Below are 15,687 nucleotides of genomic sequence, written 5' to 3' on the forward strand. Positions count from 1 at the left end.
TATTTCAATCCCTGCAATACACAATGACTAAGTACATCAATCAAAAACATCCTTGTTATTCATTAGGTGCTATATTCAATAATTACACACAAAAAAATTTCAGCAAGTGGTCTGCTAGTTTAAGTATTTGGATTTTTCTATAATAATTAACTAAGAATTTGATCTCATTGTTAGTCATCATTAAACATTTCTCTTCAATCTACCATAATCGTTCTTTAAGCATATCTTGCATATTGTATTCAACTGAAATTGTAGCTGTATGGTGTAATCCTTATTGCTGTGTCTCCGTAGGGATTGAGTTCATCTGGATTTAGGGAATAAAGAGCAGGTGTAAAATAACCCTATTCATTTTGATTTCAGACTTTTTTGCTGCCTTCTCCCTTACAATTCAATTGTTTCTTGCTGAGTGCAATTCATTTTCAATAATCCTCCATTTCAAGACCATATGAACTGCCTTTATTCTTTCATAAGCTCTCCAAAAGCACAATCTTTGAGCCAAAACTCATCTTCTATTAAGTGGCTGTCAGGCTGTAGTACATAGTCGGCTATCACGTAGATAGGACTTGTATGAAAACATTGCTTTGTTAGATTACTTGGTGACAGTTCTAGCTGTCGCCTTTGGGGTGAAAATTTTAATTCAGCTTAATTCTATTCAGAGCTCCAATTAAACCACAGGAATTATATGTAGAAAAAGATGAGAAAATCAGGATAAAGTTTCATAAATCTGTAATTTTATGACAATAGGTACAGTACAATACAATTTCCCCTCTAGACGTGCAAACTTGTGCAAAATTATCACAGATTATTCTTCAACACAACACTCGTGTTATCCACTTGTTCATTCTACCTTGAATGAATAAGGAACATGATTAACAATTCCACTGACAGGTAAATGAATTGAGGCTGCTAAAAACTCAATCAGGAAGCTTAATGTCATTATAGAATTATCTTCAAAATGTCCCCTGTTACACTTTATATTAAACATGACTGTGAACAGTCTAAATGCCAGTCCTTTGGTGCTGCTCGGCGTCCCACCACAGACAAGTTTTGTTCTCTAGGTTCTTTGTTTTCCTGTAAAATCATTCATTTATCTTCAGTAAGTCCACACACCATGCACACACATTCACAGAGGAGGAAACTAACATAAACACAAGGAGAACTTGCACAGAAACAGCACACAGACAATAACCTGAGCTCAGGATCGAACCAGGGACCCTGGATCTGTAAGATGGCAATATTAACCTGATTTATTTGACTTAATCCACCCCATCCCAGGAGGGGACATAGGGTGGCCACAGCAGACTTCCATCTCTTTCCGATTTTGGCTGGTCTATGATGAGCAAGAGTTACAGCTTGTAGCTAAAATTAATCCACTGATAGGTGGTTGGCCATCCAGCTTCACCATTTCCTTGTTCACTTGACGTGGAAATGTTCTTAGCAGGCTCCATGATGAGGATGTGGGGTTTTGGAGCCCCAATGCTACATGCTTAACTAAAATATTAAATCCAATATATTTTACTTCTTCACTTTGTGCTGGTGTTGTGATGCTAAACAAGCAGTGGAAGTCTCAGTGAAAGTTTCAATCTAAATGTCATTTTTGGCTGAGCTATTCCTTTAAGCTGGTAACCTTGCTGACATTACAGATGCCCTCACTGTTGTGTTTGTCTTTCTCTCCTAATTAGATTAGTGTGGTTTAATCTGAAGAAGTCTGCTGAACTCTTCACTTCACCTAGCCTACATATAAACAGCCACTGGTACAATTAGGCACATCTATTACTGAATTAATACCACACCATAGCAATTAACTATAAAGTTAAGAGTAAAATAAACTATAATTCGACATGTGATCGATTTCCTCGTTAATTTCTTAGTTTGGTTATTAGCCAGTTGCCCTTTTTTGTATAATTTCACATGAACACTAGGAATTAAGCTGGTACTTTCTAAATTTCTTTGAATTACTTCACATCGCCAATCAACCTTGCTATGCAAAATAGCTAAGTTTCAAAGCAGCGGATTGGCCGTAATATCTTGCGCGGCGATTCTGATTGGCTGAGGATCGTGTCAGGGCGAGGCGCGCGCAGCGCTATCAGCATTCCTCGCGCGCAGCGGTCTGTCATTCCTTGATGCCGAACGGAGCGCAGGGCGCCATAGAGAGCGGCGGCACGCGCTCCAATACATCTGGTAAATTTATTATCTATTTTCTAGCACTGTACTGAGTTAAACACACTTTCTATAGACGAATGCCTGCTGTGTAGTTGAGCTTCTTCGAATCTTGTGTGTAATATATGCTTAGACTTAAAGCCGAATACCTGTAGAGAGGAGGACTCTATGACTCGGTCGGGTCATGTTCATATATTTGCTCTGCACTGCTCTGCACTGCTCTGCTCTGCTCTACTCTGCTCTGGTTTGTTGATGTTTGGTTTGTCGATTGTTCAGATGTTTATTGTTTAATCGTGGTTTTCTTGGTTAGTGAAAGCGCTGCAGGTTATAGTTCGCTTTAAAAAGACTTTGACGTGTTTCAGTTAAAACGGAGTTGCTCGGGATACTGGACACATTTTGGCTCGGACATTATTTCTCTCTTATCAACTTTATAGATTGGATTTTTGTCAGTGACACATGTTTGATTTCCTTGCTCGTTTCAAGTGCATGAATGTGAGCGTCACTCCTGGAGACGTGTGCACGGTTTTTGCCCGCGCACGAGCGCTGAGAACAGAAGGAAGAAGGTAAGCTGCTGCTTTAGAAATAGAGGCGAAAGGATTGCTCACTCACGCATGACATTGTATAATGGAAGCCGAAAATCAGACTTTCAGATTCGTCTTGTCAGGTTCACAAGTCACCTTGAGCCTGACTGAGATAAGAAGAATCTCATTCATAAAAATGCACACAGTTTGAAAATGTGTTTTCTTTATTTCTAAGCAAACAACTGGGTTTACATATAGTTTTACCTGATGCGTACACGTTTATAAATATGACCTCTATTAGGAATATGTGTAGACTTCATTGCATTTGTGTGTGAATTTTGAGATTGTCCTCCCAGGGTACTGAGTACTGACTTTAACCCATCCAGTGAGTTTTCCCACTTCAGTCAGTTGCATCACACCTACCTTCATGTCATGAATGAAAGGCATCACACAGTGCCATTTCACTGGAGACGGCATGGCTTTGATCTATAGCTTGGCTTTGGTCTATAGCTTGAGTTTCCATTATAAGAAGTGCCAAAATATGTGTTGAGTGGTTTGTACAAGGCTTGCTTACTGCCATTGCTTAGCTTGTTATAGATTATACAATTGATAAATCAGCTGTCAAAGTGTAGCCTATTTGCCTGGCTGTTAGCTATGTTTGCATGCAGTCTAATGATCTAATCTGATTGATGGCTCAATCAGAATGAAACACCTTCACTTCAAATGGAATAGAGTAAATTAAAGGGCAATACAAATGGCATTGCTATCAGACTGAACAAGGTGTGTAAACAGAAGAATAATTAATGCACGAACATTTGAATACAGCATTAAAGCACTTGGGCTTTAATGAATGCTGGCTCAAAAAAACAACCCCATCCCTCTATGTGAGATTGTTGGATTATTATTATTATTATTATTATTATTATTATTATTATTATTATTAAATTGTGATATTGGATTTGTATCCAAATAATATTTCTTAAGCAGAATAATGTGGTAAATTCTTCTCACTGTCTCTTTAAGAAGTACATTTGACTGAAACTCTTTCAGAGCCTGACAAAACTCAAGGGTTGTTAAAATCAATAAAGGTGATTGAAAGCTGCTAAAATGCTGAACTAACGTTAGTAACGTGTTATGTTCTGACAGGACTAGGATGACACGAAGTGTTGTTCTTTACATGCACTTAAATTTAAATAGTAGATTACATGTAGTGTGCATATTTTTGAGTATAAACATCTACAGAGCTCCCTTTTCCGATTAGTGTTTCAATTGAAAAAACCTCTCATCTAACATTCAAACTAACTGAAAAGTCTTATTTTGCACCCAGTTCAAGCCAAGTCAAGTGGGTTTTTATCGTCATTCCTCTATGTAGCTTGTATACATTGGTACGAAATGACGTTTCTTCAGGACCATGGTGCAACACAGAACAGTACGCAAGACTACGTTAAGTGCAAATACACAGTGTGAGACGAGTGCAACACATTAAATACACAGAGCAAAACAGTAAATACACAGTTGTCAGTATCTTCAAGATAAGTAAATACTTTTAAAAGTAACGTGATAGTTTACGATTTGAAATCAACAGTCGTGGTGGTGGAGGTGGAAAGAAAGTAACAGAGCTTGTCCTTTTGTTTAACATCTCCATGCTGCTGCACGAGTGTGTGTCCTGGAATACCCAGCATGAAATTTCTAAACATTTTTAAGCTTCGACAGGGAAATATGCCAGACAGATGTTTGGTCTCTGATGTGCCAGATGGTGGATGGCATTTTTTTTTTTTTTTTTTCTAGATGTACATAAGGTAAATTTGCAGGCAAATATGTGAAAAATTCTTGTATTGCCACACACGTCAAGTATAAGCTCAGCCTAAGAAGGGCACAAATTAAAGTGGTGAAGGAAGCATGGTGTTTGGGAGTGGGAGGTCTCCAGTTCCCTCCATGTACATAAGTACACAGCTTCTTGTTTACAGCAGTGTCAAGAATTATGCACTGCTAGTCAGCAACGTGGACTACAGGCAGTCCGTACAGCATTTCGTGGAGATTTGTGATTGTTGCGGCCAAAAATATTTGATTTTGCTGTGGCTTTTTTCAAAATTTGCGATGCAGTGTGTATTGTTGTACAAAGGTTTTTGCGCTTTTTTTCTGGAAAACTACTTGGATTTTTGCGAAATTGCAATTGCACGAAATTGTTTTACATGGTCTTTCTCAGTGATGCATGTTGGTAAATGAGACCTTTTAGCTGTACTCATGTCGGCACACATGAATTGAAGAAGGCTTTGGTTGAATGTTGTGACAACGTCACCTGATGTGTCTTGGCCCAAATCTGCTGTAATTTAAAAAAATTGCAAACTCCTCCGAATGTTGCAGTGTTTCCTTGATTTCCTTGGTGTTCATTTCTGCGATTGTAAAATAACAAAGTCCTGGAGGGTCTGTACAGGTTTAGCAACCATGGAATGATTGAAACATCCAAGTAAATGTGAGAATTATGCAACAAGACAACAACAAAGCACACACCAACAGCTGTCTTTTCATTCATTTAAAAAAAAAAGTTAACATTGTTTTCAACATACTAAACAGTACAAATTATACCAAAAAAAAAAAAATGACAAGAATGAAACCTCAAACTATAGATAATATTGCTCAAAACAGTGTGTGATGAAATTTAATAACAGCTGGCATGGAAAACACATCTAATAAGCTAAAGATTAAAGCTATGTCTGGTTTGGTTTTCTATTTGTGCATCGTCCATTTAGAAAATCTGTCACATCAGCCTTCACTAGCTGTGTAAAAGAGGCTATGTCCAGTATTCCAACTTTATTATCATCTGGCTATTAATATACACTGCATTTCTCTGAATTTTCCACTCTGGTCAAACAGTATCATATTTAAGATAACGTACTCAGGCTGGGGTTTGGGCATGGGATGGGGGTGAATAGGTGGACAAATTTGGGAATCTGAGCTTGACCGGACATCTGAATAAAGCAGCGAAATCCACTCATATTTATAAAACCAGACTAAACAACCTTGAAATGAACTTGCATTTCATTTACATTATATTACATTTATAAATGTTTTAGTTGTACAGTGTCAAATACAGTTCTCTCTGAAAGCATTATTTTTTTTACTAAACACTGAAGGCATTTGGGTTTGAGATCAAAAGTTGAATGAGATGATTGATCAGAATTTCAGCTTTCATGTCCTGAAAGTTACATCTGGATGTGTTTAACTTCATATGACATCTTTGGTGGCAGACTACCCAATTATTGAGCAAATGTATTGGAACAGAGTCTTAAATGAAATGTTTGGCTGCATATCCCTTGATTTCTGGTTGCCAGGCTTGTACTGCAGTTTCATTCATTTTCAGGGATTTCTCCCTTCAGTCTTCATTTCAGGAGGTGAAATGCATGCTCAGTTAGGTTAAGGTCTGGTGATTGACTTGGCCAGTCTAAAGCTTTCCACTGTTTCCCCTCTGATGAAGTCCTTTGTTGTGTTGGCAGTGTGTTTTTGGTCATTGTCTTTCTGCATGATGAAGTTCCTCCCAATTATAAAGGATCCATTTCGCTGTAAATTGGTAGACAATTTTTCCTGTAGACTTCTGAATTCATTCAGCTGTTACCATTATGAATTGCATCATCAATTAAGATTAGTGAACCTATTCTAAGAGCAGCCATGCAAACCCAAGCCATGACACTACCTCCAGTGTGCCTCCAGTAATTTCATGTTGCCCAGGTGTGCCCAGTTAGATTGATTTTTAATAATATAACAGGACATACCTGGGCAACAAGAAACAGTTGTCAGTCACATGGTCCAGTATTTCTGAGCGCTTGAAAAATGGGTAGGTTCAAACAAAAGATGCAATGTTCTAAGTTGTTTAACAGATCTAGATATAAATATCCATCATCTCATATTAATCTTTTGATCTTAAACCCAAATGTCTTCAGTGTATAGCAAATACAGAAGAATTGGCTTTGCAGGCTATTCTGATTCCTTGTATTGGTGCTCTGGTTCATTTCACAACGACTTTCATTTTCTCACCATTTCACACACAAGATGTTTTTCTTAAATTGTCTTGCAAATGCTTTGTTGCTCTTGGCACTGGGTGCATAGGAAAGTGGCATTTCTTTTAAAATAGGCTATATAGGTCATTCTGAAGTTTTTAAAGGCCTAAGGCATAAGATGTATTCTTTTGGATTAACTTATTTACTTATTATTCCATTATTGTAAAAGGCATGTTTAAAAAAAAATAATTAATTAATAGTATTGATTTCTCAGACATCACTTTTGTAATGGCTGATTAAATATTTATCCCCACAGATTGGTTCGTTTAATTTTTCAAAGAATAATGTACCACGACGGGCAAACATTACTAAATACAGCACTGCATTTGTCTAGTTTTACAGTAACAAACTGGAATATTTGCGAGGTTGTATAGTCAGATGTGATAAATAATGCTGTCACATAGAGCTGTGGAATATAATCGTTTTTACGATGCATTGCGATGCTGAAATGAACGATTCTAAATTGATGTGTAAAGAAAGAATCGTTTAAAAAAAAAAAAAAGATTCAATATTATATTTACACATGATTACTGTGTTATCAGAAAAAGTAATTAGATTACAGTAATGCGTTACATAGTAAAAAATAGACAGGCTGTTATTTTTATTCCAGTGTAACATATAAAAAAAATGTTACTTCCTCTCTGTTGACTTGGTTAAGTTTGTACGTGGAAACAACTCTCCATGTCCCTCACTTTCCAAAAACATTTAAGCTGATTAGCCATCAGAAAAAAATTGTAATCCATCTCTCTCTCTCTCTCTCTCTCTCTCTCTCTCTCTCTCTCTCTCTCTCTCTCTCTCTCTCTCTCTCTCTCTCTCTCTCTCTCTCTCTCTCTCTCTCTATGATCCGGCCACATGTTGGTTTCAATTACACTTTCAGCTGGACGCTCAACTACCAGCTGCTGTCACAGTGCCAGACTCTTATCTCTCTCATATGTTTGATATGAAACTTTTCATCATAAAACTCTGTTCATGGCTCAATTTCTTAAATTAATCTAATGTCAAAAACATGTTTTAAGCATATTTATCTTATACAGGTTATGTTCAGGATTTTTAAAAATCTTGCATTCTTGCATCTCAGAAAAGTGTATTATGATGATATATCATATTGCTCAGCTTTAAGAACTTCTAGAGATGTGGTTATGGACACAATGACATATGAAGGAAAACAAAGTTCAAGCATTTCCGTCAACTAGTCAAGAGGGAGAGGGAGAACTGGAGAGTGATTTTATACTTTTCTGTGCCATCTCTGAGAGTTACCTTACAGCTGCTTTCTTGCTGAGTTTGAAGATAAGTAGTGTTAAGGTTTGATACAGAATGCTTTTTAGTGGTTTTTATTATTTTTTTTATCTCCTTTTCCTTTCACAGTGCAGGACTTTGTGTAGTCATGAGAAGTGAGGGCATGCTTTCTCTCACTTTCGCACAGGCATCTTTGAAATCGGCTACAACTTTTGCTGATTCATTTGAATCTGCTTTTGTTACCTACACAGTTTAAAAGCCTTTTCTTGGCAAAGGCAGGATGTTTTTGTTTTTTTTTTCCCTTTCTTTTTTTTTCTAGGGATCTCAGTAAGACTACTCCCAGAGGGAAACCCTTGAGCTATCTCTGCGGGTCTCAGGTGTTTTATGGAGCTTGGCTCTTCTGGACAGCATCGCCACCTTGGTAGTTAGTAGACTGTGATCCTCAGGGGATTCCTTTGCTTTTAAGTTAGCAAATGCAGTTCTACATTTCTTATTGCTAAGCGGATTTGTATACTTTATGTAATCACTCATAGCCATGGCAGGGGGTGTGTGTGTGTGTGTGTGTGTGTCAGTCACAAAAATCCTCACACACACAAACACACACACAAACACACACTTGTATGCAGGTACAGTGGATATATAAAGTCTACACACCCTTGTTAAAATGGCAGGTTGTGATGTAAAAAAAATAATTAAACCCATATAAATCATGTAAAACTTTTCTACCTTTTTTTTATTGTGAAATTTTAACCTATTAAAGAGAAAACATTAAGAATATATTTTTTAAAATGTACAATAACCTGGTTGCATAAGTGTGCACTAATTTAGTACATTGATATTTTAACTAAATAGTTGACAGTTTCTAAACTAAAATTTTGTTGAAGCACCTTTTATCACAGCATTCAGTCTTTTTGAGTAAGAGTCAGTCAGTGTGGCACATCTTGACTTGGCAATATTTCGACATTCTTCCTTGCAAAAGCATTCCCACTCTGTCAGATCGGCTGGGTATCTCCTGTGCACAGCCCTCTTCAGGTCACCCCACAGATTTTTGATTAGATTTATGTCTGGAGTCTGGTTGGGCCATTCCAAAACCTTGAACTTGTTTTGGTGAAGCCATTCCTTTGTTGCTCTGGAGGTTTGCGTTGGATCGTTGTCAGGTTGAAAGGTGAAATTCCTCTTCATCTTAAGTGTTTTAGCAGAAGCCTTAAGGGTTTGCACCAGAAATGACTGGTATTTGGAGCTATTCATAATTCCCTCCACCCTGATAAAGCCCCAGTTCCAGCTGATAAAAACAGCCCCAAAATATGATGCTGCCATCACCATGCTTCCCCATGGGGATGGTGATCTTTTGCTGATGTGCTGTGTTTTGTTTTTGTTCGTTTGTTTTATTTATTTGTGCCAAATGTTTTAGTATTATTGCCAGAAAGTTCAACTTTGGTCTCATCAGATCATAATACATTATTCCACATGGCTTTGGGAGATTGGACGTATTTATAATGTATTTTTTGGTTAAAAAAGGCTTCCGTCTTGCGACCCTACCTCATAGCCCAGAGATATGAAGAATTCGGGAGATTGTCGTTAACATGTAGGGAGAAAGCAGTACTTGCCAGAAATTCTTTTAATGTTGCTGTACAGTAGGCGTCTTAGGAGTCTCCCTGACCAGTTTTCTCCTGGTCTTCCGATCAATTTTAAAGGAACGTCCTGTACTTAGTAGTGTCACTGTCATGCCATATTTCCTCCACTTGTTGATTGTCTTTAGTGTTCCATGGTATATCCAATGCCTTGGAAAAAAAAATTGTAACCTGATTGATTGATTAACCCTCTCCTCTCATTGTTCAACAATGAGATCCCGTACCTGCTGTGTAGGCTCTTTGAGGCCCATGGCTTTTCTAGTTGGATGTTACCAAGATGATGTCCGAGAAAGCCTATAAGAACATCTGTAATTTATTTGGGGGTAATCAGCCACTTTAATTGATGGCAGATGTATACTAATGAGTATTTAACATGGGTTTGGGGTTTGAATGGTATTGGTAGATTCTGAACACTCCCACATTCCCAATTATAAAAGGGTGTGCAAAAAAACATTTGAGTGTTTGTCACTTGATATTTTGCAATTTTATCAATAAAGATGAAAAAGGTTCTGACATGATTTGACGTTTTAATTTTTTTTACATCACACAAACCTGCCATTTTAACAGGGGTGTGTAGACTTTTTATATCCACTCTAGGAGGGGGTACGTTTCATTGTTTTAACTCTATTCCTGAGCCTGGCTTCTTGGGATTGACACATTTATTTGGAAGAGCTTAATCTTTGGAGTGGGGGGGCACTTTATGTTAGACTCTTGGTTCAGGACACTTTACATTAGACTCTTGGGTTTAAAAGTCTTTGTCCGGGTTAAATGTGCTCATTACGGTTGTTAGTCCAGCATTCGGTATTCATGTGGGAGAACTCCTTGTGAGTGTTAAACAAAGGGCAGGAGATAATGATCATCATTCCGACGTTTAAAGTCTGGCCCTAATTATGTGTAAATAGAACAGAAGCTACAGAGAATGTTGGTGCCCAAGTTCAATCCCATACCCGTTGACGTGTTGAGTTGTTGACATATTGAACTATGTTTTTCTGAGTTTGGCCTTTAATAGTACATTGTACATATATTTTCTATCATAAAATGAGTGTTTGTATTTTTTTCAGGAGTGCAGATAATCTTCTATCCAAGCTTTGGTGGCTTTTTATGCTCCACTCTAGGCAGGCAGGTATATTTCTGGATAGAGGGCAATAATTGTGTTTTATTGAAAGTCTTTTTTTCATTCACTGAGCTCGCTGGCATGACCATTGTGGAGTTCAGTGTTCTGCACCTCCTGGTGAAGTGATTCAGAGAACGGTGGCTAGTGTAATTGCATCTGAGCAATACAGCTGCTCTTATCTTTCACGTACCCGCACTAAAATCCACTGTGGATCTGAATATGTGTAAGCCTTGTTACTATGCCAGTACTACACTCAAATTATGATTTTTCTTCTCTTTCAGCGCTCACTAAGCAAAGCTTAAGTATGCAACGGATTACATGGCCATTTACGTAAATTAATATTCAGTCGAGCAATTCAGATTAAGTGCCTAGATTGCTGAAAGCCATGTCGGTAGCATTGCACAGCTGGGATAACCAGCATGCTGAACCTTGCTGAACAACATGTAAACACAAATACAGGATGCCTTAGCTGAAACAAGGGCCGTAACGGTGGCCATGACAACCGCACTACTGCGGTGGTAGTTTGCCACTGCGGTGGTAGAGTGCCAATTGTGGTAGTGTCACATCACACGCCATGTTAATGTTTCTGCTTGAGTTGGCACTATAACAAGTACAAAGTACAACGTTTTGTATACAAGTGTAATAACAGTCGCAAAATTAATTAGTATTTATAGCCTACCATATAGCGGGAGATTTTATTTATATTTATGTTAATACACAAATTATGTAATCATAGTCAAACGTCTTATATGGTGTTGTCTGATACTTTGGCACGGGTTTGTTTGAGTGCGATAAAATCAAATCATGCGATTTCTGCTATTTCTCGTCGTTGGGGAAACCAAATGTTACATCAGCAATCTGGGAACATTTTGGATTTGTGCCTAACAAGAGAGCTGAACCAATAAGTTTGGAGGAAGTCATATGTCGGCTTTGTGGGGGGGGGGGGGGGGGATGAGTGTTAAACGGGCAAACAGTGCAAATCTCCAGGCATGTCAGCCAACAGTGTTTTTTAAAATATTTATTTAATATTTAGATTTTTTACATATTATTTAGGCTACCGTCCTACTGGTATTTTTTTTTTGTTTTATAGTGGTATACTAAACTTGTAAAAGAAATAAAGTAATCGTCAGAGAAACGTGCAACCGTGTTTCACTCAACTTCTTCTCCTGCGGGTCAATCACAATACCTTATCCCACAGCACCAAGGCTGTATCGAGTTGTTTCACCGACGGAAGTACTAAAATAAAGCCTCATTTAATTTTTTTTATATTTAATTTAAGCCTATAAAATTATATTACATTATATTATATTATATATTATATTATATTATATTATATTATATTATATTATATAGTGATGTAAATTTCAAAGCTGCCAACATCACAGCCCTAGCTGCAACATCAGGAGGTTTGCCTAATACTGAAGCTTCAGTTTTGTGGTTTACAAAGAGAGCTTGATGCTCTCTGAACTGTAACGGTGGATAACAAGAAGCCTAGGGTTTCAAGATGTTAGTTTATGGAGTGGAGAAAGTATACATCCTACATGATGTATCTGAGCTTCTGGGTACGAAAGTTAAGATTTGTCTGTATTACATACCTGCCATCACTCACCTTTCTGGTGATAAAATCTTTATGTTGCAGTAGAAGTAACTTAAAGTTCGATACAGATGCCTTTTATGTGCTTGGTTGCAACTTTCATCTTCACTCCTGGTACCATCAACTCAGTGATGGTATGACTTCTGGTTGCCTGTCATAAAACTGTGTGTGTGTTTGGGGGGCAGGTTTTTATATCTTGGTGGGGACCAAATGTCCCTAGAAGCATAGGAATATTTGACAGTTTTGACCTTGTGGGGACATGTGGCTGGTCCACCCAAGGAAAACTTCAACTTTTATTAAAGAGAAAAAAAAAACTAAGTAAAATAGCTAAAATGTTATCTTTTGGTTACAGTTGTTAAGGTCAGGGTTAGATTTAAGTGTAGGCATAACATTAATTAGCTACATTATCAGTGGAAGGTCCTCACAAAGATAGTAAGAAAATGTGTGTGTGTGTGTGTGTGAGAGAGAGAGAGAGAGAGAGAGAGAGAGAGAGAGAGAGAGAGAAACAGACTTGCACCCAGATGGAATCAACCATACAGTGATTATTCCTGCATGAAACAAATCCACAGAGAAGCAGCCTACAGAGTTCCAGGCTCAGCAGTGTTGAGAAACTTTGGCATCCTGCCTGTTCATGTGGACTTGCTGTTAAATATTACAACTGTGTGGCATGGATCCCTTAGAGCTTATGGAAAGAGTTTATCTAAAACCATTCTTCAGAGAGCCAAGAACAAAGCTGTGAGTCTGTGTCAGTGTGGTGCATCAGGCAAAAATTTCTGCCTCTGATCAAAACCTGAATATTGCTGCAGGTGAAAGCAGGTTGCCAGACCAAAGTCTTTCTTCTGTCAGTGGTTTACTGGCTTGATGCATTAAGTGTGTCGAGGGACTTATTTTTCCTGTGTGTGACGTGAATGGTTGAAATACGGCCAAGCACGTTGCCTTTGATGCATCAAACGCATAGTAAAAATGCAGTTGTGCTTAAAAACATAAGTAGGATAAATAACACCGACCTCGTAATCCTGTCATAACAGAATAGTTTGTTATTTAATCAAAGAAAACATATTGAATATTATCCCTGTTCTTACATTGGTCCAGAGCTCAAGGTTGTCAATCCTAACATATTGCAAAAGGCCTTTTCGTACGATAGCTTTCTAAATCAATTTTGTGTTATGTTGGTAAGGTTGTTTTCCTAGAGGTTTAACACTGTGTGTGGAAAGCAGGGGTAATAACTGTATTTCTGATAGCAAGTTTCTCATCCTTTAGTCTGAGCCCAAACCTCAGACATGGTGATCAGATGTTGGATAGATAAATAAAAAAACATTTTTTATGCAGTTTATCATGCATAAAGGAATGAGAAATGAATACAGGGGAAGGGCAGCTCAGTAAATTATAGCCTTTGTGAGCTATATTTCGTTCTGGTTTTGTGAGTTTCACTATTTATTGTGCAGTCAACCAGAAATCTTTTATTCAAGCAAACTGTGAGCTGACATAATTTAACACAAGTTGGAATGACATGATCTAGAACATAACCAGTGCATTTAAATCTATGTAGACACCTCAAATATCCAAACACATGCTGTGTACTTCTTATAGATGCTCCTGCAAGGTCTTTGTGTTTTTAAGGTATGCATTTACTTTCGTTCGTGTTTGGAGCATTCACTTCCTGTTAGGCCTCTTCAAAATATGTGAATTGTGATTTAATTTGACTGCAAATTAATGTCAACCAGAGTCTTCCTTACTATTAAATACTCATGTATTCTGACTTTGACTATATTAAGCAGACCCCTAGATTATGAATGCAAGCTGAAATCTTACGAGCCTTACAACTGTGCTATGATTTGGGTGTAATTCCAAATATACCTGTTCTACAACATGAAGCCGTGGCTCTCACGTGGAAGGAAAAAAAAAACTGATTGAAAGAAAAACTACCTATTTAGATCAATGTTTTCAGTTCCTGTTAAAGAGGAAAGTGAGCTGTGTGTAGCTCCTCACTAATTATTCCAGCACAAGGTCTGTTTATAAATAGTGTGAGAGAGCTGAAAAAAGTGTCTGTTGTTTTGCCTTGTATCATTGGCAAACAAAACCTGATATTTATTTGAATATCTATCAAGTGCATTGTGCTGCTTGAAAATGCATAGCGGGTGGTTTACTGTGAGTAGCTAACTGTGCGGTAGTACCCGTTATACACTCACGAAATGCGAACATGGGGAAAAGTAGTGACTTAACACACCAGTGATCAGTAGATCAGTTCATATTACTGTTTTATAAGGAGCATTACTCTATTCTAGGGGACTGTCATCATGGTGGGTGATGGTTGATCATGATCATGTGCTCTTCTGTAGAGATAAAGTAATGTGTATGGAAAATAAGATTAAGCTAATATTCGCAACTTCTCTGACAGACTAGTTGCCAACTTGTTTACAGTTGGAACTTAGCTAGCAACCAAACTCATGAGGTGATTAGTAAGCACTAATAGAAAAGAGAATGTGTGTTTTACCAGGAAAAAAGATTTACACCAATCATCTTGTTCAAAAGTTTACATCCTCCTGGCTCTTAATGTTGCCTTCTTGAGAATCGGTGAATGTTTACACCTTTTTAATAGTTGTGTATAGGTCCCTTAATTGTCCTAAGTGTGAAAAGATTGATCTCAAAATCATATAGCCATTGAATTATGTAAAGTGGGCGTAATCAATTCACATGGTATTGACATAACCCAATTACATTATGAAATTTTGTGGAGATGTTGGCACTGATGAGTACTATAACTATAACATTGAATTAACATGATTAAAATGTGTATGGTAGAAGCAGTAAAGTGCAGTTGCAGAATTCTGGAAACCTTGGTTTGAACCTCAGCTCAGGTGAGAGTGCAGAGTTTGATTTTATTCAGGCCATTGAAAATACACAATCAAATCACGTTGGATGTATGAAAACAAATTGTTAACGTAACTCAGTTCAATCACGTGGTACTGATGTACGCATTTGAATTAAGTAAATTCAACTAGCTTTGTTTCAGTGCAGGGCAGTACTAAGTCAAAAAAAAATAAATGAATTTCCATTTCAATGGACAGCACAGTGCCCTTTACAGCTTACAGCTTACCCTTCTCCACATATTGGAGAAGGGTGAGTAACCTTTCTGTCAGTCTGTCCACTCGGATGGTGTGGGGCATTCTTCATATAAAAGCTTTGAGAGTAAGGCAAATTCAATGAAACAGCGATCAGTTTTTTGAATTTCTTCAATATCATGGTTTTTCAGATCATATCTATGCGGAAAATAAACCAAACGAATGAGTAGAGGTCATTCATTTTTAAATAAAATTATATTTGCTTAGGAGGGGGCACGGTGGCTTAGTGGTTAAGCCTTCATTCGCTTCACACC

General features: G+C 37.6%; 1 protein-coding gene across 1 annotated transcript in view; it reads left to right on the plus strand.

Annotated features, from left to right (window-relative positions):
- The first annotated feature begins 2,108 nt into the window (after positions 1 to 2,108).
- The window catches only part of b3galt1b (UDP-Gal:betaGlcNAc beta 1,3-galactosyltransferase, polypeptide 1b), a 116,699-nt gene continuing 103,120 nt past the window's right edge, over positions 2,109 to 15,687 (plus strand). The window contains exon 1 of the mRNA XM_017469182.3: positions 2,109 to 2,181. The gene's annotated coding sequence lies outside the window, so the exon portion shown is untranslated. The remainder of the gene's footprint in view (positions 2,182 to 15,687) is intronic.

The sequence above is a fragment of the Ictalurus punctatus genome, chromosome 6 (assembly GCF_001660625.3).
Source record: "Ictalurus punctatus breed USDA103 chromosome 6, Coco_2.0, whole genome shotgun sequence".
NCBI classification, from domain to species: Eukaryota; Metazoa; Chordata; class Actinopteri; order Siluriformes; family Ictaluridae; genus Ictalurus; species Ictalurus punctatus.